The sequence below is a fragment of the Typopeltis vanoorti genome, chromosome 15 (assembly GCF_054136105.1).
Source record: "Typopeltis vanoorti isolate ZY-2024b chromosome 15, IOZ_Tvanoo_1.0, whole genome shotgun sequence".
Taxonomy (NCBI): domain Eukaryota; kingdom Metazoa; phylum Arthropoda; class Arachnida; order Uropygi; family Thelyphonidae; genus Typopeltis; species Typopeltis vanoorti.
Window position 1 is genome coordinate 57,702,500 of NC_143563.1, and position 13,046 is coordinate 57,715,545.

At 33.8% G+C, this 13,046-nt stretch overlaps 1 protein-coding gene across 8 annotated transcripts in view; it reads right to left on the reverse strand.

The window, feature by feature from the left end:
* Rbcn-3B (WD repeat-containing protein Rbcn-3B) overlaps positions 1–13,046 on the reverse strand; it is a 717,321-nt gene that overhangs the window by 129,184 nt on the left and 575,091 nt on the right. The gene's annotated exons all lie outside the window — the stretch shown is intronic.

Genomic DNA, 13,046 nt, shown 5'->3' on the forward strand with positions numbered 1-13,046 from the left:
GGAATGGATTGCCAGAATTGGTTGTTAGTTACCTGACAGTGAATGGATTCAAGGAGAGGTATGATAGGATTTGTGTGTATGATGGTTGATTGGGGTTTCCTATGATGAGTCTCTGGACTCCATATAGATGCCATAAATAATAATAATAATCTCTACCTTGTATGGACATAACTATTTTTCTTACTACATGGACATAACTTTTTACTCTTTCTATCTTCATGAAATACATCATACTCTTCCTGTCAGGATGCCATCCTCACCAACCATGTCTCACTTATTCCAACAATTTTTGAGGTGAACAACTCAATCAATACAACCATTTCATTTCCCTTCTTTCTGATACTTCTAGCATTCATATACAAACATAGCAGCTTGATAACAAGTTTCACTGATACCACTTATTAGATTTGACTTCATCATGCATTCCTTGCACCATTTCATTTTCTCCTTATTTGTTCCAGAACCTTCTTCAAATCCAAATGTTTTCACTGCATTTCTTTCCTTTTTGTCCACACACACATACCCTCCTTGTTCCCATGCCAACTCCTTTGCTCGCTTAGTCCTTTCAACACTGCAATCACTCTATTCATTTTACTTCTGGGAAAACGAACCTTGTGCATCTTTTCATTTACCACTTCTCTAATAACTAAATTGCCATACACACACCATCTTGGAGCATCAACCCTTTTCATGATGTATTCTCCTGTCCACCCTTAGTCTCCTTGTTTCCCTATTTGTCTTGCACACTTGTTCTCTCATTCTCTACACTCATGCTACCCACTTCTTCATAAGCACCACTTCAGTCTCTCCTTCCTTACCCCCCTGCTCTTTCACATAGCTTCTTACTTGTTCAGAATCATTCTCTACACTCATTACTCTACCTTCCAGCAGCAGCAGTAGTCTCTCCAAATGACTCACACCAAAACCATTCAAATGCAGTCGATCACTCTTATACAGTTCAATTCTTTCTTCAAACTCATTCTGCACATTAATAAACATGCACTCCTTTTTCTTCACACATTTCTGATACCATCTTATTCATAATTTTTGCTCTCCACCTCATCTCATCACTTTCATACCTGGTCAACATACTGACTACCTTTTCTATTACAGTATTATCTTTTATCCTTCTCAACAACCTCCTAATATCCAATCATAAATTCTCCTTGTTCCCGGTCAAGTAATTTGTTCCTATACCAACTCCATTGCTCACTTAGTCCTTCCAACACTGCAATCACTCTATTCATTTTACTTCTGGGAAAATGAACCTTATGCATCTTTTCATTTACCACTCCTCTAATAACTAAATTGCCATACAATGCCACTCATGGATCTTTCATTACCATTTTCATAATGACATCATTTGTTTTTGTCTTCTTCACTCTTCCATACATATCTACAATTCTTTTCATTTCACTCTGCATCTGCTTCATCTTCACCAACACAGCTTTCAAATCTTGCATCCTTTTATCACTATCATTCACTCTCACTATTTCATTGTCTGGCACACATACTTGTTCACTGTTAATCCCTCTTGCCACCTTACTGTTAACTGCACTCTGTTTTTCAATGTCATTATTGCCCACTTTATTGTTAATTTTGTTGATTTTTTAATGTTGTATAAATTATTACCAGCTTTATTGTCAACATCACACAACAGCATAATTAAGCAAGCCTCATGGTCAATCAGAATACTGCATTTTCTACATATCCACACTCGTTCTTTTCTCTTAAATCAGCCTCTCTACATAAATATCTGCCACATCTTCCCATGCATACATTACATTCATGGCACCTTACCATTTTTGAGAAATCTAAGCCATCTACTTTATTTGTTTTTCACAAAGACCTAAGCAAAGATTTTTGCCTTTCACTGCCATGTTGTATCAGTGTACTAAGTTTAATGACTCTGTAAACAAACAAGCCCACACACACACTACAAACTCACAATTCTTACACATAAATGCACACTTATTTACAATTAATTAGTCTGAAAAATTTTTCTGAACCAGTGAAACACCACCTGGCGTGATATGAGCTAAAAATACAGAATAATGCAAGGCTGGTCAAAAGCCTACCCCCCCCCCTCTCTCTCTCTCTCTCTCTCTCTCTCTCTATATATATATATATATATATATATATATATATATCAATGCTATGCCACGATGGGATTTGAACTCACAACCTGGATTGGCATCCACTCAGCCTGGCTGACTTATGGATAATGGTTATGGTATTCACTTGGTCCACCAAGATAGCAAATGTAACCAATAAATTAATTTCCCAATGTGAATGGATAACTGAGAAATACAGCTGCATTACAATATTCACACAAAAGCATAAATTCAAATAAATAAATATTATGAATTTTAAATCTGCATACTTAAATATATAACAATAATAATTATAAATTTATGGATTTCAGATATACCAAATGAAAGAACCATGCAGTTTAGGTATAGAGAATGTACACTTTTGCATTAACAAAGGAAATTGACAATGATGATCATCAATTTTCTGATATATACCTTCCAGGGATGTACAGGTTACAACACTCGTTGCCATAAATTAAGGAACAAAGAGAAAAATTGCAATAACTTGGGGGAGAGGCATATGAAAATCAGGTACATTATGTAATAAGTGACACTGAGTGTAGTTATCACATACAAATAAGTGGCAATATCAGTGGTATATGAAAATGAGCCAGAGCATAAAAACGAGTGTTATCAAGACTATGTTTTTCAAAATATTCCATATAATAATTGGCTAGAGGGGGAAAGCCCATGACTGTACCCAAATTCTGCTTATAATATGATATTTCCAAGGTACCATTCAGTCGAAAGTGCCTTCTAAGACACTTTTTGACTGAATCACTCCATCTAGATCAGGGGTCGCCAAACTTCTTTGACCGTCGACCCCTTAGAGTTTCTTGACTTTTTATCGACCCCCTCTATTTTACTATTACGTAATTATAATAGGACAAGCATAAAAGACACTTATGTGAGTTTTTAGATTAACGCCAAAAAATTGGCTTAATGTCAAAGGGATACGGTTTCATTTATTATGTCCTTCTTAACATTACATATTTGATAGGAGAGATAAATAATATATAAAATATAAAATTTAATTTAGATAACAAAATAACAATAATACAATATTCCTTATATATATATGAAAATAAGACTTTTATTAACTTAGTATACAATTTACTAATGTTGTCAATGTGAAGGGTGAGCTTCGTGACTCTTGACAAGATTAGCAATGTTGGGTTCAAAATTAGTAAGTTTCAGCCTTAAATCACCACAGAATTCTATATCTAGTTTATTTCTTTGTTTTGTTAAAATGGAATTAAGATGGCTGAAACCAGCTTCAACCATGTACAAGCTCGGAAATGCAAGCAAAAAGGGGAGTACCACTTCAGAAAGTTTTGGATATTTTTCTACAACATTTATATTTGTCCAAAAGTAACTTAAAGTTCTATTTTTAAAAAGCGTCTTAGCTTCAAGATCAACTGACATATATGACATATAAACTGAAATAAGTTTATCTTGTAAGTTACATTCGATATTTTCAATATCTGCAGAAAATGGCATGATAACCCATCTGGAATGAATGTGCATGTGTTCAAAATCTGCAAAGACAATTTAAAATCATCGCTCAAATTTTGAAGATGTTTTGTGTATATTTCTAAGTCTTTATCTTTTACTTCCAATTGTCATAGATTCGAAAAGTACTGAAAATCTTTTTGTAACAATGATGATTTAAATAAGGCAAATTTACCTTGTAAGCCTAAAAGAATTGTCCGAGCTTAAACAATTGTGACATCTTTACCTTGTAGACGGGTCTGTACATCATTAAATTTTGAAAATAAGTCTGCCAAATAGAAAATATGATTCTTATTTCTCTTCAGTTCATCACTCAAAAACAAATTATCATCTGTAAGAAACTAGGGTTGAGTCGAACAACTCAACAAATCTTTGTAGACTTGCACCTCTGCTAGACAACCATCTTACTTCAGTATGCAAGAGTAATTGGTTTGATACTTCATTTTTTTTCACAAAGTTTGGCAAACAATAGCGATTTAAGAGGATGAGCTCTAATTTGATAAATAGATTTAATACACACTCTTAGGGTATCATGCGGTTCGTCACCGAGAGTTTTTGCCACCAAATGGTGTCGGTGCAACACACAGTGAATAGTACATACACTTTGAACTTTTTCTTTCAGGAAGGCAGCGAAACCTCGATAATGACCCATCACTGCAGGTGCACCGTCTGTGGCTACTGCTGTTGTTATTATTATTATTAGTAGACACCTCCAGGGAGTACAACGACTCATCGCGGGAGGGCACCTGCTCCACAGCTCTGTCTCCACTATTCAATCCACCAATTGACCGCAACTACACCAAGTCAGCTAATGCCGACCACCACAACTAGTATTTCCACAGATACTCACAAACATCCATGCCCATGGCAGGATTCGAACCCACAGCCTTTCAGCTGGATATGCTAACCACTCGGCCAGCCAGGCCGGCTGTATTATTAAATATTAGTAAATGGAATATCATACTTATTTAAATATTCCTCCAAACGTTGAAAAATTGTCAACCCCGTTCCATCACTTTCAAGATATTTTACAAATAAAAATTCGTCAATTTGATGTTTGGTTTTACTATAATATCTTACATAAGCCATAAGAATAGAAGAACTATCGAATGTAGATTCATCAAGTTGGATGGAGAACTTACTATTTTTGAGTTCTGATACTACAGTTTTTTCTACATCTTCAGCCATTTCACCAATATGTCTTTTCACGGTATTTGCACTCAATGGTAAACAGGGCCAGAATCTTTTTTCATTATGGTTTCAATTACTTCTTTGATTGCGGGTATAACAATGTCCTCTGCAATTGTATATGGTTTTCCTTTTTTTGCTATATTAAAAGAAATATTGTAGGAGGCTGTTAATCCTTGTTTATTGTCAGCTTCGGTAGGTTCTTTCATAAATGATTTTATAGTTGGTCGATGTGTGCATTTCTCTTTCAGTTCTTTAAAAAAGTCAAGATCTTTATCTTTCTTATCAGGATGGAGTCTTTGAAGATGATCTTTCATTTTTGCTGGTTTCCTTGCATCGTTACTAAACGTTTTTTCACAAAGAAGACACATAGGCCTCGTTTCGTTTCTTAATGAAGCAATAAACCCAAGTTTAATATTCTAACGAATATTGTCTGCATTTCTTTTTAGAATTTGAAGCTGCCATTGTGGTTACTGGGGTTGTAACAAAATAATTAAAATTGAAGTCAGTAAGCAAAAGTAATGTCTAAATAATATGCCTACTCACATATTTCTATAGGATGTACAAAACTACCAGCCCTGCTCAACTCTTCAACATAGAGAAGTTTAGTTCATGAATGAATAACAATTGAATTATAATATGCATTTTGATGAATTTTAGAACATTAATACTCACTTGTATGTCGATGTGCAAAAAAGGAGACTGGGATCGAATACGTGTAAGCAGGGCCGGCATTACCATTTAGGCAAACTAGGCAACTGCCTAGGGCGCAAAACTTTCAAAATTTTGCAAAATTGAAGGCAAGAAAAATTAAAATTTGATTTTCATATATTATACATATGGTATATTACTTTGTATATTATTAATAAAGCATGACAAATAATTTTTATTTTTTATATTTAAAATTTCTTTAAAAAAAATATCCAACTTGTGAAATAAGGGGCACACTTGTAAACTTTGCCTAGGATGCAAAATAACCTGGCACCGACAGTGCGTGCAAGTATAAGTAAATAAGCAACCATGCACGTGTTGCAATCTCGCTCCCAATGCGCGGGAACCACCGACATCCGTTTATTGGTAAATACATCATTTTGGCCTATTTGATTGGCCTCCGTAACTATTTTCATGACCTTGCTCCATCTTACAGGTCCTATTCATGTCACTGTTCCCACGATTCACTCTTAATTGCATTGTCATTCAGGATAGAGGTAATCCAAGTTAACCGAATTAAATATTACCCATACAATGATGTCTTATATTTTTCTGTCAACCCCTGAGCCCGAATTGACCCCTGGGAATCGATATTGACTACTTTGACAACTACTGATCTAGATCGTGGTCTTCCTTTGGGTCTTTTTTCCCACCATCTTGGCATTAAACACCTGTTTTGCTAATTTTTCTCTTCCATTCTGCTGAAGTAACTATGCCTCCTTAGATTAGCCCTGCTCATGTATTCTTGAATTCTAATAATGTCAAGTCCCTTCCTAATGTCTTCATTTTTAATATGATTCTGCCATTGATGTCACCTGTTCATGCCCTAATTTTTCTCAGAATTCTCATATCTGTGGTCACTAATCTTTGATCATGTGCTTTATTTCTAACTCAACTCTCAGATCCATAACTTAAAACTAATTTGAACATTGTCTTGTATATATACTGCTAGCTTAGTGTTTTGGCTAATATCTCTCTTACTGAAGCAGAATCACTTAAGGGTCAAAGCCAGATTAATGGGAGGAGACGTCCATATCACCTTTAATGAAAGCAGAGAACCAAATGGAACTTCTGACCTGATGTCTAATCACTACCTTCACATGATGCATCCCCCATCAGTAGGTAATCACTGAGTACTGAATGAATGAGGATGGGCTGACAATTTGAGACTTAGCCGACTAAACTGTACTTCCTATTAGTTTAAACCAGAAATACACAAGATGGTACAACATGATGCGATTTCTTTCAAAAGTGTTATATCGTTATATGGAAATAAGAATTACTTTTAGAATTACTATTCTTTAAGGGCACTGAAAGAACATCTGAGTTTTTTTGAAGACAATTTTCAAACTGCCTGAAATTAGGAAGAAAAGTAGCTTCCTGTTTAGTTTCAACACTCAGGTCATCATTCTGTCTATTATTATTATTACAGATAAACTGAATAATCAGCAGAAGTATGACATATATATATATATATATTAGGATAACCAAGCAATTTTATATGCTTGGTTATTTTAGCACCTAATCCCAAGTATGCAAACAATTAAGTTTGCGCCTGAAACAAAGTTCAAGTCTAAAGATGGTACAACACCAGGGCAACTCATTGTAGAGGTGGGTAAAGCTTTGATCACTATTCTTAGTATTTTCCCATAATGTAAAGCACTTCATATATATATATATATATATATATATATATATATATATATAGATTATACAGCTAATTCTCTTTTTACATGGCTTTTTTTTTTTTACACAATTTCGATAACACGGTTTAGAAAACAAAAGCAATTCTATTTTTACATGGTATATTTAACAGGGTTCAAATGGCACTTATTTTAAAAATTTCTGTTTGAATTCAGTTATTTTAAAAAGGGTATTTCCATTATAATTATGTTTATATGTTTTGTTCATGCAATAGAGTTATACAGGTATGTATTAAATTTTGAAATTTTGTATGCATAATATCAAATCAGTAAAATTAATTATTGATTATTTTCAGATATTTTCATAACATTACCATATTAATTACGAATGTCAGATAATTCAGTTAGGCAGAAGAAGAAGAAAAGCTATTTCTCTAGAAAGTAAGATCCAAATTTTAGATCGTTTAGCAACCGGAGAAGGTTCTACATCCTTAGGGAAATATTTTGGATTGAACAAAGCTACCATGAAAATGATTAAGAAAAATGAAGAGGCCATTAGAAAATCTTTCTTTATGGAACAAAATTAGGTGCCAAGTCATCATCATATATGAGAGACATTATAAAAGTGAAGATGGAAAAGGCCCTAGAGATGTGGATAGAAGATTGCTCACAAAAAGGAATACCTTTAGATGGAAATGTCATCAAACAGAAAGCATTATGGTTGTACACGCAGATTCAAGAAAAGGAGCCAACAACATCACACAACAATTCTGATTTTTCTGCAAGCAAAGTTTGGCGCTTACAAAATTCTCAAGATATGAACTTCATAATGGAAAATAAATGGAGAAGCCACATCTGCAGATGAGCTGGCAGCTAGGGAATTTCTTTCAAAACTTTCCAAAATTATTGAAAATGGTGGCTATACTCCTGATCAACTTTGGAACACAGATGAGACAGGCCTTTTTTGGAAAAAAAATGTTGGTGGCTTTAAAGCAGCTAAGGATCGTGTGACTATTATTTTGCAGCAATGCTTCAGGAGATCGTATATTAAAACCATTACTCATTAATTGATTTCTAAGACTGCAGGCAATGAAAGCTGTGGATTTTAACACGTTATCAGTGCACTGGAAGGCAAACAAACAAACAAAAAAGTTTGGATTACAAAAGAAATTTTTAATGTTTTTTGTGGATTATCAATTAAAGAACAAGTTCCAGAAGTTAAATGCTATTTGATGGGAAAAAATCTGGATTTTATAAAGTTTTTATTGATTATAGACAATACGCCTGGCCATCCTGTTTTAGAATACCCGAATATGGAATTTTGTTTTCTGCCACCTAATATAATACTCTTAATACGACCACTAGACCAGGGTGTGATTACTACCTTCAAAACTGACAGTTATTGATATGTGGAAGAAATTTTCTATTTTGGATTGCATCAAACTTGCTAAGTTGGTGTTATCAGAATTGAAACCATCAACTTTAAATGCATGCTGGAAAGCTACTTGGTCAGAATGTGTGAAAAAAACCGGTGCCTTTGCATACAAATGAATATCTCAATATCATCAGATTAGTACATGCAGTTGGCGGAGAAGGATTTGATGATTTTTCGTCTGCAGATATTGAAGAACTGATGGTTGACAAGGTTGTTAGTGATGACGAAATAATAGAAGCTGTCCTTGAGAATCTCAATGAAAAAGAAAAAAGTGATGATGATGATTAGATTCCACTAACTGCAGGATTAATTAAAGAAGGGCTTCAAATGGCTAATAAATTGCATTTTCTTACACATGATCCAAATACTGAATGAGCTGAACAGTTTAAACATAAACTGAAGTCATGTGTGGTGTGACATGAAAAAATGATACAAAGATCTAGTCAAAACAGGATCTGAATGATTAATTACAGAGTTCATGGTAAAAAAAAAAAATCAACCTTCAGAATTAATGGAAATTAGTGCTAATTTAGTTCCTTTTACTGAAGAAAACGTTTTGCTATTGCAGCATGAACAGGGCAGCCAAAGTGTTTCAAGTGATGGAAGTGATTTAATTCCCGTCTCACACAAAAGAATGCGGCTGTCAGAAAGTGACAGCGAATAAAATTTAAGTAATAACCATATACATGGGTGTATTTATTCGGGTCTTTTCAAATTTCTGTTTTATTAGTGACACACTATTTTCTTTAAGAAAGATACATATGTATATACTTTAAATAAGTTTTTAAAATAAAAAATGTTCCATTAAAATTAAATAGAGTTTTATTCATTGATTTTCATATGTTTTGTTTGAAAATAACTTATTGTTCATATGGATTTTCACATCTGGAACCATTCTTCTATTTTTTCAAATGCACTGCGTTCTTTTTTTAGATGTTTTTTTCTGGAACCAATTTACCATGTAAATGAAGAATTGGGTGTATTTGTTTTATAAGAAATAGCTTAATTCAGTTGGATATCTCTTCTACTACTCAGAAGATCAATATGAAGATAAAACAATTCTCTTTATCTTAACAATTATCTGAAATTCGTTAAAAATGAACATGCACAGTATACATTAGAAAGGTATGAGAGGAAAATCAAATGTAATAACAAAACTAAGGTAGAAGTATTACCTAATATTTAATGAACATAACACTATTCAAATCCAAAAAATTCTTCATCAGACTCAATATTGAAAGAATCAATTGCATTAAAAATTTTGTTTGGTATTTCTTCAGCTTCATAATCATTGTCACCAGACACCACTGCATTCCCTTGTGTTTTAATGAAACCATTTCTAACACAGTTTTCACTTACAGCAGCCCAACTTTCTACAATCCACGTAACTATATCATTATATGACTTTCTTTTCATCTGCCCTGTTTTGTTATATTCATGGATGCCATTCATTGAATTATTTTCGATTCCTGCAACACACGGACAGTAGATATTCTCATACCTTTAACTCTTTCACTAACAACCCAATCAAACAGTTTTTTTCCTATGGTTGGCCACACAAGTACCTTCTAAACCTCATAGCACGTTTCCTCGTATGTAAATATTTCAGGACTGTTTCAGCCTTTCGCCATTCACGAACACTACTTTCTCCAACACTGAACAATCTACTAGCTTCATGATTCCCTTTTTCCTTTGCTACTTCTACCACTTCAAGCTTGAACTGTGCTGTGTAGGATTTTCTCCGAGAAGTACTTTTATTTTACATGGGCAATTCAGATCTAATAACAAAATATACACAAATAATGATTTACTTTATGAAATATTTTAAAACAGGATGTACGGAATAATCGACCACTGCTACTAGCAACGCACACGCTTTTAAAGAATTCCTCCGTCTGTACTTCCTAACTCTACCGCTAGTTGACGCATGTGCATTATCTATACATGGCTGAAATGTTAGGAAACAATTATTTCCAATTTATATTACTGAATCACCTTAATGAATAGAACAGCAAATTGATGCATAGAAAAAACTCATAATAATGAAGGAGAATTTACTGAGCTGTTGCAAGATAACTTTCTCAAGCAGAATGACCTCAAGAAGGAGCTTGAGTGTTAAAAATGATCATACCATCACAAGGTCTCTCAGTTAAAAATGTGACTGTTCTGACACCAGTCGGTGATAGTGATCATGCTGTACTGATCTTAAATGTAGCAAAGTATATGATGTTCCAATCAGGCCAGGTTACATGCTGAACTACAAAGCTGGAAATCATTAAAACTCAGGAGAATACTATGTTCAGTCTCGTGGTATCAGTTACTGAACAGGAAGGATATCAGCAAAGCATGGTAAGATTTGAAAAGATGTTTAAATGCAGTATCTGAATGTGTCTCTAGAGTTTGAAGAACAATAGCATGGGATTGAAATGAATCTGTAATCTTATTAAGCAAGAGATCCATAAGAAGAGGATGATACGGAAGTAATATGAGAATAAAGACCAGAAGAATTATGAAATATATAAGGCGCAGGCCAGAAAAGTCACGAGTATTGTATGGAAAGTTCTAAGTTGGAGTATGAAAAGAAATTGACTGTGCAGGCTAAGGACAATTCAAAAGAATTTTATCATTATGTTGCAAGCAAGTAAAACAAAGAATTAATATGGAAGGATAACTTCAATGAATACAGATGGTATTCTCGTGGCAGAAGCAGATGTAATTGTTCAGATAAAATTCTTTTTAATTGTTCTATTTGCTAAATCTATCAACTTGACGTGTATATATAGCACACAGTGCTAGCATCACACTGAATGAACAGATAACAATGCATAAGATGGGGGTTCTAGAGCTGTTGCATAATCTGGATAAAAATTCAGCAATAAGGAAAAGATGGGATATCAGCACATATGCTAAAGGAATGCTCAACTGAATTGGTTAGGTCAATTCAGCTGAATTGAGTCTCATATCAGAAAAGATCCCACAGGAATAGAAAGAATGTATAATAGTTGTACAAGGGTAATGTAAAAAAACCGATGTATCTGACTACCAACTTATCAGTATCTCTAGAGTGGTTGCGAAGATTTTACAGAAGTTGGTAAGAACTTATATGCATAAATTGGTTGACAGACAAGCTATACTTTGCAAACAACAGTATGGGTTTACTAAAGGGAGATCATGTGGGAGCAATTTGCTCATATTTTATGATAATGTTATGTCTCAGTTCAATAAAGGGAATGGATACACTATGATAACTTTTGGACTTTGCTAAGGCATTTGATAAGATATAACATGAAAGGATGGTGCATAAACTGGAGAATACGGAATTGGATTATAAACTATTGACTTGGATAAGTGGATGTTGATGGACATCAGAAAATGGTATATTAGGAGGTGGGGGGGGGGTCTGTCAGATTTAAGGAAACCACTGTTGTTTAATCTGTATTAATGATACTGGAAGGACTTGGCAGCAGATTTTCAACTGTTTGCTAATGATGCAAAGATTAGCAGGAGGAATCAGGGATACTCTGATATACAGCACACTTACAGATTTGAATAGGCTGATACTGTGGGTAAATGATATCAGTTCAATGTCAGTAAGCAGAAAGTTATGCATTTTGGCATGATGAAATTTCCAAAGGCATTTTATGTTGGTGGGATCATGGTAATTAAGATAAAGAAACTGTTGTTTCTTTGCAGAAGAGTTACAAAGATGATATTGGGATTATGGAATAGATTGAGAGTATATGGATGGATGCAGATAATGATAAACAGGAGAAAGAAAGGTGATATGATAGTAAATAAACTACAACCTTCTGAAACAGTGTTATAGATTATTGGTCGATGAAATTTTTCATCACATGAAAGGTCAGAGAAGGAGAAGGATTCATCTGCTGTGGAAGACTTTTCTTTCAGGGAATAGTGAATGAGTGGAAGAGTCTGCCTGTAAAAGGAACAAGTGACGCTTATAGTGTAAATGAATTTAAGAGAAGGTAATGACAGCTGATGTGGGTGATGTGTAGACTGTCTTGATGAGTCCTTGACTTCCTGAAGGTCTTTGGTGATAATAGTTACAAGTAGATACATAAACTTATATTTCTGAAATGTTAATTCTCATATTAATTATAAAATATCTAACAATGCAAACTTGAAATATTTGTCACATTAAAAAATATAGCACATTTGTTAAGCATATTTGTAATATGATATAAACATTAGTCACATAATGTAAGCAGTTTATCAATCTTAATGGTGAAATTGTTAAAATTTAAAAATTCTGTTTAGAGTTTTTGGAATTACATTATATGTACTTTTTTGTAAACCTTTGCAAGTGTACTATAATTTGGATACATTTGTTTATGAAATAAAAAAAAAAAGCAACCGCTGTGCATTCAGAAATAAAATAAGAATTAATAAAATAATTTAGACGTCTGTAACCACTATAAGGTAGTGTATACTGTCTTAATTACT